Source organism: Silurus aristotelis (genome assembly GCF_946808225.1).
Source record: "Silurus aristotelis genome assembly, chromosome: 16".
In the NCBI taxonomy this organism is placed as follows: Eukaryota; Metazoa; Chordata; class Actinopteri; order Siluriformes; family Siluridae; genus Silurus; species Silurus aristotelis.
In genome coordinates this window covers 13,529,555-13,541,755 of record NC_139589.1, presented here as the reverse complement: position 1 = coordinate 13,541,755, position 12,201 = coordinate 13,529,555, and the positions used below count along the sequence as shown (strand labels likewise).

Here is a 12,201-nt window from a genome sequence, read left to right as displayed (position 1 = left end):
CAAGTGCCAGCAGTGGGTAGAGTCTGGCAGACTGCTTGCTTCGCTGTGGTCTAGACTGGAGTGAGAAGCTCACTGATGGAGCCCCATGAGTCACTCTCCCCGACCACTACCTCCGTGTGAGAGCATCAACTTTGCTGCTGCCATGTGGAGAACGAGGGCCGGACCTCTGTGCAGCTGCCACACACATACACACACCACACACATACACATTCGCAAGAATATTGACCAGGCTTGCTCATCTGACCTCTGCATTATGTTGTTATTTTGGTCTGTTTTCTGTCATTGCATGTTTGTCAGCTCATGGAAGACTAATGAGCTGACAGTTGCAGGATGGCCTGACCTTTAGTGCTTCATACGACTTGACTTATGACTACCAGCCTCCAAGTGCCATATTTCATAGATTATAAGTCAACAAAATCTTGCAAATAGAATTTATGTAGGTGCTTTTATTTTCCATGATGTTTTTCTAGGTTTTACGAGATTTACAAGACCTTAGTTTGTGTTCCCGTAGTTCAGTGTCGAAATTCTTTACCACAGTCTTGACTTTATTCTCCTCAGGTCTGAAAAATAAAGTATGTCCTTATTGAGAAGTCATTAGAGAAAATTTTGTATACTCTTTGTTAGGGCTGTAGCTGTCGATTATTTTAGTATTAGATTATTCTACCGATTATTTACTTGAATGATTGGAGAGGTAGTACTTTTTCTTTATTAAAGAGCAATACTAAATATATAAGAGACAATGATAAAAAGATGGGTCTCTTAAAATTAACAAGTCATTTGTTTCCTTTTCAGAAAAATTGTAATTTTTATTGCAAACAAGAATGTCTGTGAAAACTAAACCCATTTAGTGCATTAAAAGCAAACATAAATGTTACAAATATATAATAGATTTGTAAAATTTTATTTATTTATTTGATAATTTTGTAAAAGCTAAACGCACTATACAGTGTTAATTTTTTTAGTTTGAAATGATCCCAAACTCGCTTTCATTTTTTGCTGTTCCGCCATTTTACATTCTGCAGCGTCTTCTGTGTTACTTGTCGAGAGCGCTCCAGAGTATATCGGGTGGTGCGTCATTAATAATGGTCGTGTGAAAAGTGCTTCTTGTGTAGTTGGTCTAAACAAAGCATCGGGGATAATTTTAGCCCTACTATATATTCATCCTTTCTTTATACGTGCATATTGCTGATTGGTGATAAATAGACACTGCGAATTTGAAGAAGGGGGCAGATTGGAGCTAGCATTTAAATGTCAGAAAATCCCCTATATTAATGTCAGGAATTCTTTGATTGTAAACAAACCTAATTTGTTATTAGTTGTAATTACTGGTAAGCTGAATTATAGTTTATATAATGGCTGCAACAACTAATCAATAAAATTGATAATAATAGATAATGAAATTCGTTGACAATAAAATGCCGTTATCGATTAATTACGGGTTAGCATGACGGCAAGATCACACAGCCACTTGTGTATTGGCGGAGAGTACAGGGTCAACTGGCAACAGGAAAAAAGTGTGTCCCCAAAGTCGTGGATGAGGGCAAAACATCAGCACGGTAATCAAAAACTGTATAATCCTCATCATGTGAAACTGGTATAGTTCAATGTTGTGTAAACTGTTTGTTTGCTAACTTCGGGAACTTCGCTCTGGATCTGTTCTGTCGTGACTCGCAAGCATCAGGTTGCGCAATCAGCTAAAAGGTGTGAATCAATTAAAAGGTGTGAACAAACACTAAATCTAAATGCAGCAAATGACATTTTTAGTCACTGTTGTGATTTTCAGTAAATGATTCTGCATTTGTACACCAATGCATATTATTTTTTCTTTTTTTTTTTAAATCAATCCTGTTCGCTTACTGCGATTCTGTTTTATTCTCTTTTTATAGCATTTGTCTACTCCAACGTTAACTTATCTATTTTCGTAATTTTGTGATCTGTTTTCATGATTTACTACGGCTTTACTACGTTCAAACGTTCTGTGTTTGTATAGTTAATTGATGCATATATCATTTAATTAATATACAAAATTTAATTATTTATATATTCTAGATCTTTAAAACTGAACATAATGTCAAAATAATTTTTTTTTTAAACAAAAATTGTCAAAGTTACTATATTTTTATATAGATGCAAATGTTGATTTTACACAAATTGCTTTGCCTTGCATATTCAAATGCTGGGATTGTTTTTTTTTACAGAAAGAAACAACCCAGCATGAGTGAATTTGTTCAAGGAGAAAACCCCCCTTGAACTCTACAACAAAGCAGACACTATAAGCTTTAAAATGTAGTTTAAAAAAAATGTTCTACTCAATATGTGGCTTTTGCATTTTTTAAATACACATTTATAAATAAATGCATTGAATTAGTGTTTTATATAGTTATAATAAGCAAAACATCAACAATAAAAAACAATTTATATATAGACTATATGTGATAGACTATATTTGATAGTCTCTATGATAATGCAGATATTTATCGTCAGTTATCGTCAGTCTAAAGTGTAACCATATGACTTCTTAGTCTTTAGTTAATAAAACCTTTGTGTGAAAACCAACCTAAGATGAAAACAAAAACTTAGCAAAACAACTTTTTTTTTCGAGGTGGTAACAGTAACTCCACTTCATGTCAAGCTGAATCACATCACCCTGTCTTTGATTGTTTTCCTATAACAACATGTCCCCAGTTTTAGATTACCTTTATAAATCTTATGATGATAACTCGTGAAATATATCTTTTTACTGCATCAGCCATCCATTGGTTAAAGACCATTTTGGTAAAAAAATACAAATAAAATATACAACAATATGGTTGTTTAGAGTCTCAGCCCAAGGCATTGTCATCACTAATGATACAATTAGGGTGCTCGTATTTACATTCCATTTAAGTGGAAATTAGAAAAGCAGATGATGTGGTTGTCGAGGGATAAAAAAGGCTTAAATGACTTTAATAATTAAATATTTGTTGTTTTCTATTATTTGATAAGCAGGAAAAGGTGAAGTGTATGGAATATTAAAATGTACAGCATAGAGAATACTGAGAGAATATTGTAGTGTAGAGAATACTGAGAGTATACTGAAGCATCGAGAATAGTGAAGCATAGAGAATATTGAGAGTACTGAATTGTAGAGAATACTAAAAGAAAACAGTACTAAAGCATAGACAATACTGAGAGAATACTGAAGCAGAGAGAATACTGAAGCACAAAGAATGCCAAAGCTTGTAAAATGGTGTGTAAAGGTGTAGAGATAAGTGAGACTACTACACCTGTAGTAACTATTACTTCTATAATAGCAGAGCCACCATAAAGACACTACAAAATGGGCATATTGCAATTAGGCTTATTCAGAAATTATTACATGCACAATACTGCTTTGCCACTGTACCTACTACAAGGGAAAAAACCTTCAGCATTATATCTGTTCCACATAAACAGTGTCTCGCAAACTAAACACCTCAGCCTCATCTGCCTCTAATGTGGTTGCAGCCATTTGGCCACTGGAGCCAGACCAGGTCATTTGTCTTCACGAGGGGGTGGAATGGGACTATTAACGTCCAGCATGCATTCCTCCACCAAGACTCAAGCAGCTGAAGCTATACAGTCTCCTTTATGTGAAACCAGAAACCACACGGAGCCTGCTGCTAAACATAATAATGATTCAGCCTCCACCTAGGTGCCTATATACCACTCTATACACAAAGAGCGCACACAAGCTACTCCTCAACTTTTCTTTTTTTTTTTTCCATAGCCTAAAAACCTAATAATCAATTAACCTTTTCCCCCCTACTCCTCATTTTTTCTTCATGACTCGAGAAGTAGGTAGCATTAAGATCTTAGACAGGCCTACACATCACATCCATGTTTCTTTCTCCTGTCTGTCCTCGCACATACAGGCACCGCACATACTCCCTCCAGGCTCCGGTGGGTCTGCGTGATGGGTACAGAGCGAGCTGGGTTCAAAGTCTGCCCTTTCTCATCCCTCCTGTCGAGAACACCTGTCCGTCTGCTCAGAATTCCCCAGCCGTACCTCCTCCATAGCCCTAGTTTGTTCTCCTGAAAACACCTCATGTGGTTCACGGTGCATGCCAGGTTTTATAAGTAGATTTTGTAACCGGATGGTAAAATCCGACTATTGTGATCTCGTGGCTCAACAAGAAGTCAATCTTGGGTCACACAGAAACGGATCATGTAACTATGTATTATATAAGAGTGTTTAACAGCAGGGTACATATTATTTTTTTCCAGCAGAATTTGTTATTTTCCGAGTTTTTCCCATCGTAGTTTGGCAGGTGGAACAATTTCTGGAATGAAAATGATTTACATTCACAGTAGACCTTAAGTTTTCATTTTCAATCAGATTTTTAGACTGTGTTGTAATGATTCATTTACAGTAAAGGGAACAATGTATTTGGATAGTTATTGCTACATGAAATACATAATCATTCCAAACCTCCCTGTCAGGACAGTCAGTTCAAAAGCATGCATGTGGAAGTTCTTGAAACCAGAACTAATCTTTCTTTGACTAATAATAAAGAAGTTAAGAGAGAAATCAAAAGTCACTTGACTTTCCAAATGACCTGAAAGCAGCAGGAACAGCATTTTTACAGTCAACTATGTTCTCACAAAACTTCTCTGCTCAAAACAAACAAAGTTTTTTTTTTGTTGTTTTTTTTAGAAGAAGTAAAGAAGTGCATGTCTTAAAGCCTTTACACAATTTAGAACTATTTTGGAACAATATCCTTTGGTCAAATGAAACAAGAATAGAACTCTATAACTCAGTTTGCTGTTTTTGGAGAAAGAAGGGTTGTGTGTATGATCTCAAGAATACCATAACCATAGTGATATAAGGAGGTGGGAGGATCATGACTTAGAATTCTTTTCTCCGAATGGTACCAGGACATTACACATTATTGAAAGAACATGAATATATCATGAAGATCGAATATGAACAGTATAAACTAATATAAACAAAGGGGCCAGTGTGGGTTCAGGTTTTCATTACAACCAAGCAAGTGCACACCAAATTCTACCTGTTTAAATGGTTTTCATTTTCGTTGAATATCAGCTGTAGTCCTTGATTGGTTGGAATAAAAACTCGCACCACCACTGGCCCATTTTGTCACCCAGATGAGGATGGATTCTTTTTTCAGTCTGGTTCTTCTCCACATACCATTTCAGGGATTTTTTTCTTGCCACTTTTGCCAAAGGTTTGCCCATTAGGGATTTATTTATAGGGACTAATCACTGATGAAATTTATATTTATAATCTATTTATTTTTGTAAAGCTTATTTTGGACAATGTCCACTTTTAAAAAGCTCTATTTAAATTGAATTGAATATCAGCAAGACACAGTTCCCGACCCTGCCTCCAAAAGAAAAAGGGAAGAGGGCCTTGCATAATCCAGCTGATCCACTGAATCATGATATTCACAATTTCCTGGTTTATGACCTAAAATCACTCCTCCATACTGTAAGCCATAAACTCCTCTGTTTTACAAACTCGCCTGTGTTAGAAATCTCAGTTACAGTTTTACCCCAGTATAAAATCCTTATACTGGAGGCTTCTTTATAATTTAATCTAGAATTTTAGACGATATATTATGACAACCTGATGTGTTTATTTATTTATTAAGAAATGTTTTATTGTGGTTTGTTCACACTGAGCACCATTTATGTCTTAGGACATGACCAGCTATGCAAAACACATGGAAAAGTGTTTATTACCCCAATTCCCTTTTGCACATGTTCACACTTATACATGCCTGTCACACCCTGCAGGTGGGGAGTTTGTATTAAAGGACAGCTGACTGTAGCAGAATGGGAAATAGATGGACTCCACTGGGGACTCTGTGTCCTTGCTGTCAGCATCACCGGCTCCTTAAACTGTCCTTACCTGCCTTGCCTTATTGATTTATTTATGCATGTGTATGACCCGTTATTTCGCGCGTGTGTGTGTGTGTGTGCGCGCGCGCGTGTGTGTGTGTTTGTGCTTCATATGTCACATACATTGTCCTCAGCATGGTTTATAGGACTGCACATTTTATTTTCTATACATTGGTACTCCTTGATATTCTGGCAAGAATAAAACACTATAGAGAATTAGATTGTTTCTATAGCAACATTTCCTTAAATACCCAAAGAACACAGTTTTAATTAATTGCTTTTTGTGGAATGCCTGCACATGGCATATTATAGCAGCTCTAAACTGTTGTTTCCTTAACAGCCACTTCCTTTTCTACTGAATTTAAGAGGACAATAAAAAAAAAGACATCTTATATTGCCACAATATGTGAAGACTGCCTTGTTTGTCAAAAGTAGCTGCAGCTCTACTTCTAACGTTATAAATGGCTGACACTTGTCACTCATTCCATAAATGATACACAGAGTTTATCTGTTTATGTGGAATGTGCATACTGTGAATGAGCCTGTAAGTATAGAAATGTTTTAAAAATGTAATAATATTAGAAAATTGCTGTACAAATTGAATCAACCCACAATTTACCACATTTTTTCCCTTATAATGTATGGTACTGCATGCAAAACTGCATTTTAGATACCCTGAGAATTAGACAGTATTATAGTCCAGTTTAATCCCCACTGTTATGTCTGGAATACATCGGACTGTCCATCCGTATGGCAAAGTCATTATATAGCAGTAACGAAGGCTAAAAACATGGTAATTCACTTTAAATGGGGCTTTTGTTTGTCTGATGACAATCTAATGTGGTTGTGAGGGAAAGCCAGGTTAAATGTTTCCCCATAAACTTCCTGTCATTTTTTTTTTGTTGAACAGTATTCACCCTGCCAATTTGGCAGGTTAGCTAAAATTAGCAGTTCAACATCAGGTTTGCTAGTGTTTTATGGAAGGCTGTTTTTTTTAATATTAAAATCATTTATAGCCATGTTTATTAACCAATATAGTACGATTTAGTGAGGTTATATAATTGGTTGATAGATTTAACATAATTTTATCTCTTTTTGTTTCATTAATGTCTGTCATTCTGCTAAATCAGTTAGTCTCCCTTTAGTGGTCTTTTTTCCCCTCGGGGTGCTGACGCATTAAAGCTTGTGTAGTGAAATCATCAGTAAGAATATTTTTAGCCAAATATGCAGGCAATGGAAGGCTAATTTCTCTTGGGGTTTGGTTATTAATAGGGTGAGTTAACAATTGTGGGACAGCTTTGCTAAAGATCTTTTGTTCTTCCCTGATGGTGGGCTGCCTTGTAGCCATTTAGATGATAGATTTTCCACTCTGTCTTTATCATTAACATTAAACCAGTGTTGTGAGAATTTATTTATTTTTCTTCGTTTTGAAGATCTCTCATGATGAGGTGAGGATATGATATGATGTGCAGTGGGATCAAACACATGCTTGGTAAGGGTGGGGATTTAGAGGCTCAGCAAGGGGCTGTAAGCAGAGTATAGTGGAAGGGATTGTTGTTTTAGCCAGGGTGGGTTGAGGACAAAACATGGACTTTTCTCACAGAAATACTGTCTAGTTAAAGCAGGGAATTCTGTTACAGTGTACAAAGTAAAATTGTGAAATGATTTTCTGATTTGTTTTATTGTCTGCAGTCTGTTTGTCTATGTATTCATTCAAATCAGGCATTTTTTTCTTGATGCCAACAATCAGAGGCAGAAGTGGTTGCCAGTTGTTAAGCTCAGAATGCAATGGGAATAGAGAAGGTGGGACTAATTGTGCCTTAAGGATTTATTAAATAGATCAAATTGTGGCTTGTGTTACTTTAGTGGTTATTATGTTGGATTTTTGATCAGAAGGTCATGAGTTCAGATCCCAAAACCATCAACCTACCACTGCTGGGCCCTTGAGCAAGGCCCTTAACTCTGCTCAGGTGTAACAGATAAATCTAAGTCACTCTTGATAAGGGCAGCTACCAAATGATTTAGTTGCTGTACTTCATAATTTTCTATTTATTATATACTTATAGCCAACCCAAAATTTGAAATCAATGAAATCAATTAATATCATACAGATCTCCAAATTTAATGATGTATTATGATTTCTGTTGTGTGTTTTTCATTGTATAATGAACTTTTCTATAGCTAGTTCAACATTGGAGAGAGTCAGATCTGAGTTGGGTTTCTTTGTGTCCATGTTTAGCTTTTTTCACTTTTGCACCATTCTGTGGAGTTGTGCTTGTGCTCTGCAGGGCTTGAACTCCTAATGAGGATGTCCCCTTCATTCCTTTTCTCTTGCCTCCGCCTTCTCCTCGCATTCTGCCGTCTCACTCTTTCCCTCTGCTCATATTGGGAGTGTTGAGTTTGAGAAACGCAATGTTTGGAGACTGCTGCCAGGCAACGCAAAAAGGTCCGATTTGCACTTTCGTCTTCGGACCAGCAGCTTGTTGCAATTAATGTCCTTTGAAAGGCTGCTTGTGTGTGTGTGTGTGTGTGTGTGTGTGTGTGTGTGTGTGTGTGTGTGTGTGTGTGTGTGTGTGTGTGTGTGTGTGTGTGTGCGTGCGTGCGCGTGCGTCTATTTGTTTCTCCAAGTTCGTTCCTGCCATGCTTTTGTGCTCCATTTCCTCCTGATTTTTCATGCAGCGCCATTAAATTTGACTCCTCATTTTGTCCTCATCATGCTCCTCACCTCTCCCTGCTGATCGGAACATGACGCAGATAATCTCGGAGCAGACTGGGGGAAATTACAGATTGAATCCAGATACTTTTGAAGTGCAGTGCCGAGTGGATCGCAACACAGCCTTTCCACGAAGGCCTGGTTTCAATTCTGCAAGTGAGGTCAGCTATCGGCTATCCCGTCGAACGCAAATACTCTCGTGTTAAGAAAACACACAGATGAGGATGGGTTCTCTCGAGGGCGGCGATTTCAACAGTGATCAAAGCCAGTTCCCTCGGTGAGGAACAAAACACCTCTGTATGGTGTTCAGAGTAGCTTCATGGCCTGTAGTAATAAACGGCATTGCAACAATAGGTGTGGATCCACTGCAGGATGGCCTTCAGAGATGTAATAAGCGAGGCTGCTGATGAAAAGTTATAAAACCCTTTTCCTGCAGTGGGTTAAGCGGTGGGTTAAATGTAACTAATGCTAGCATTTGCTAGCATGTCTTTTCCATTTGCTTGCATGACCATTTACAAACAACATTGCAAAATGATTTTGTTCAAACGCACCATTCTGCCATGGTCAGCTTTGGAAATTGTTTTTTTTTCTTCTTACCTTATTAAGACATCTAAAGAATATTAAAATAATAAGACAATATATTAAATACATTATTCACACAGCACTTGCAAGACAATGCAAAAACTAAAACAGCTAATTCCGGCGCAGAGAAAAGTTGGAAAGTTCCCAGGTCTGGAAAGTGGAAATTTTGTTTCCAATTTCAGGAAACTTTTTAGTTTGTGGTTTTAAATTTATATACAAAATTCTTAGGTGTACTGTAGCTTTTTTCTTCTGAAGATTGCTGCTTGTAAAATGCTGTCAAAAGCTTCACAGAAGAAACATCCTCTTTCCTATTATTTAAAAAGAAGTGTGTTGGCTAACAAGCAGTTAATTACTAATAATTCATATGAGGCCTCGAATTATTATTTTTTTTAATCAAAGACATCAAGTGTATTTTGAAGATTCTTTTTGTGGCATGCCCTGAAAAAAAAACTTTTGCCCCAATTAAATTAGCTGGGAAATAAATATTTTGTTTTGTTGTACAAACAATTTGTTAGGATTGTTGTTTTTATCCTTCAGCTGCTCCTGTTAGGGGTCACCACATTGTTTCATTGGTCTACATATTTGATTTGGCACAGGTTTATTTACGCCGGATGCATTTTCGACGCAAAACCTTCCATTTTAGTCGGATATGGGACCGGCATGGTGCCTGGCTTGTGTGGCTCGGTTGGTTCTCTGCCCAGGAGCCAATCCCAGGCCTCGGCGAGGAGCAAATTAATGCATGTAAATTTTTCACTCTTCTTTGTTTTTACTATGTTCCTATGCTGAGATGATGAAACTGTTGTGCAGATTGTGTGCATCACTTTAGAACTGTCCATCACTGTCTTGGAAACTCTAGGGGAACCTGTCTATGACTGTCGTAGGAACAGAATTCGTCCATAAGGGTTCCTTGGTCCTTTCCTTGGAAGTTCTTGAACTATTTTCCTGACAACTCTGTAACCCTTTTCATTAGAGCCCTGCAACGTTCTGATACTGTTCCTGATACATGTCCATGAATGTTTCAAAAACATGTCCACATGGGCTCTGTAATCCCAAAAGAGTTCCTGAGCTCTTGTAACAGATCCAATAGGTGTGAAGGCAATATGCTATTAATATTAAGTCTTGAAACAATAGCCTGAAGTACACAATTCCCCAATGGGGTCACCGAGTGTGTGTTTCTTTTTGACTGCAATGTCCTGCAAATGACTGATACATAAAAGATGTAGGAATGTATTACAGGCCCAGCTCCGAATTCCATCACTCCCTCCACATCACCACATGAAGGGAATGCCTGCGCATGAGGGGAAGCGTGTACGAGGTTGCGTGGGTATGTGTTTGCGTGTGTAAGGAAGGTTGGACTCGTTGGAGCGTAATCACACGCAGGTTGTCTTTTATGCGACCTTCTCTGCCTTTATAGCCTTCCATTTTTATTTATTTATTTATTTTTATTATTTATTTTTTTTTCCTCCCCTCATCATTCTGTCCCTTTCGTCGCTCTCATCTACACAGACATAATTAAACTTTTGTTCAGCGAATGGAAAGAGGAAAAACTGTTGGAGGGCGACTGTGTGGTGGAAGGTAGCAGATGGAAAGGAAGCGAGTGGTTAAAAGGGGGCGGTAACGACGGATGAGGAGAACAGGGGGAACTCTGTGGTCTTATTCCCATGTAAATTTTTTCTTGTCATTACTGCTCTGAGACACCATGCCCGTTGTAACACTACATAAAACCAAAACGAGCTATGACCAACTACAGCACGAGACACAAAGTGTGAGTATTGGTTTAATAAATAGAGACTGAGAACCAAGTAGTGGCATTTGCATTCTTCTAAAGACTAACATTACTCATTACTTCTACTCAACACAGCTAATGTACATAAACACATATGACTTGGAAAATTCAAGATTGGACAATGGTGATATTGTTTATCTTTATTTCACCGCACCAAGTTGCTTCATATATGGCTGTTCACATTTTTTGCATTGCTGGACAGACTTAAGTCATCTCCAATAGTTGATTTAGCTCATGCTATAGGATATCGCTTACTCTCTTTGAAAATTACTGGTTCCTGATTGCTTTGTCGTTGCACATGAATGTAGCTTAAAAATCATCGCAAGTGAATTGTTGAGTAGAATAGCTATATAAAAAAGTATTGCGACACCTGACATTTCCAGCCATTCTAGGTTCAATCCAAAGGCACACAACTGTATGTCTTTGTTGGAGCATAACATTTTTCCTGCATGATAATGCCCCTGTGCACATAGCCAGCTCCATGAAGATATGATTTACATGGGTGGAAGTAGATGCTGAGTGGCCTGCTATAGAGCTCTGACCTTGACCCTTTTAAATACCTTACCTTTGGGATGAATTGAAACACTGACTGCACCCCAGGCCTCCTCAACCTACAGTACATTAATACCTGACATGTATTAATGCTGTTGCGGCTGAATGAGCACAAATCTCAACAATCACACACAAAATGTGGAATGGGATGTTTAAAAATCACAAACCTTTGTCCATATAGTGTAAATATTTTCTTTTGAGGATTAGAAACGAGTTTATAAGAGGGACAGTGCATAAAGGACGTTTTGGAGTGAAGGTGAGGGAGGTGAGATTGAGATGGTTTGGACATGTGCAGAGGAGGGACATGGGTTATATCGGTAGAAAAATGCTGAGGATGGAGCCAACAGGAAGAAGGAAAAGAGGAAGACCAAAGAGGAGGTTCATGGATGTGGTAAAGGAAAACATGCAGGTAGTTGGTTTGAAAGAGGCAGATGTAGAGGAGACGGGTTATCTGCTGTGGCGAACCCTAATCAGAGCAGCCAAAGAAGTAAATTATTGCAGTGTCCATGGTTAAAAAAACATAAAACATTTTGGTCAGTAATGTACTCTGAGAGAAAGTGAGAGGAAAAACACTGACATGGTGGACATAAAATCAGCAACGAGCACCTGTAAATGATGGAATTACTCCAGTGCACCTTGTAAATTAAAGAGTGCGTAAATTCCAAACACTCGCTAGTCTTTCAGT

General features: G+C 37.8%; 1 protein-coding gene across 1 annotated transcript in view; it reads left to right on the top strand.

Moving 5' to 3' along the window:
- Window positions 1–12,201, top strand: part of LOC310739312 (nectin-3-like protein) — a 58,784-nt gene that overhangs the window by 20,401 nt on the left and 26,182 nt on the right. The gene's annotated exons all lie outside the window — the stretch shown is intronic.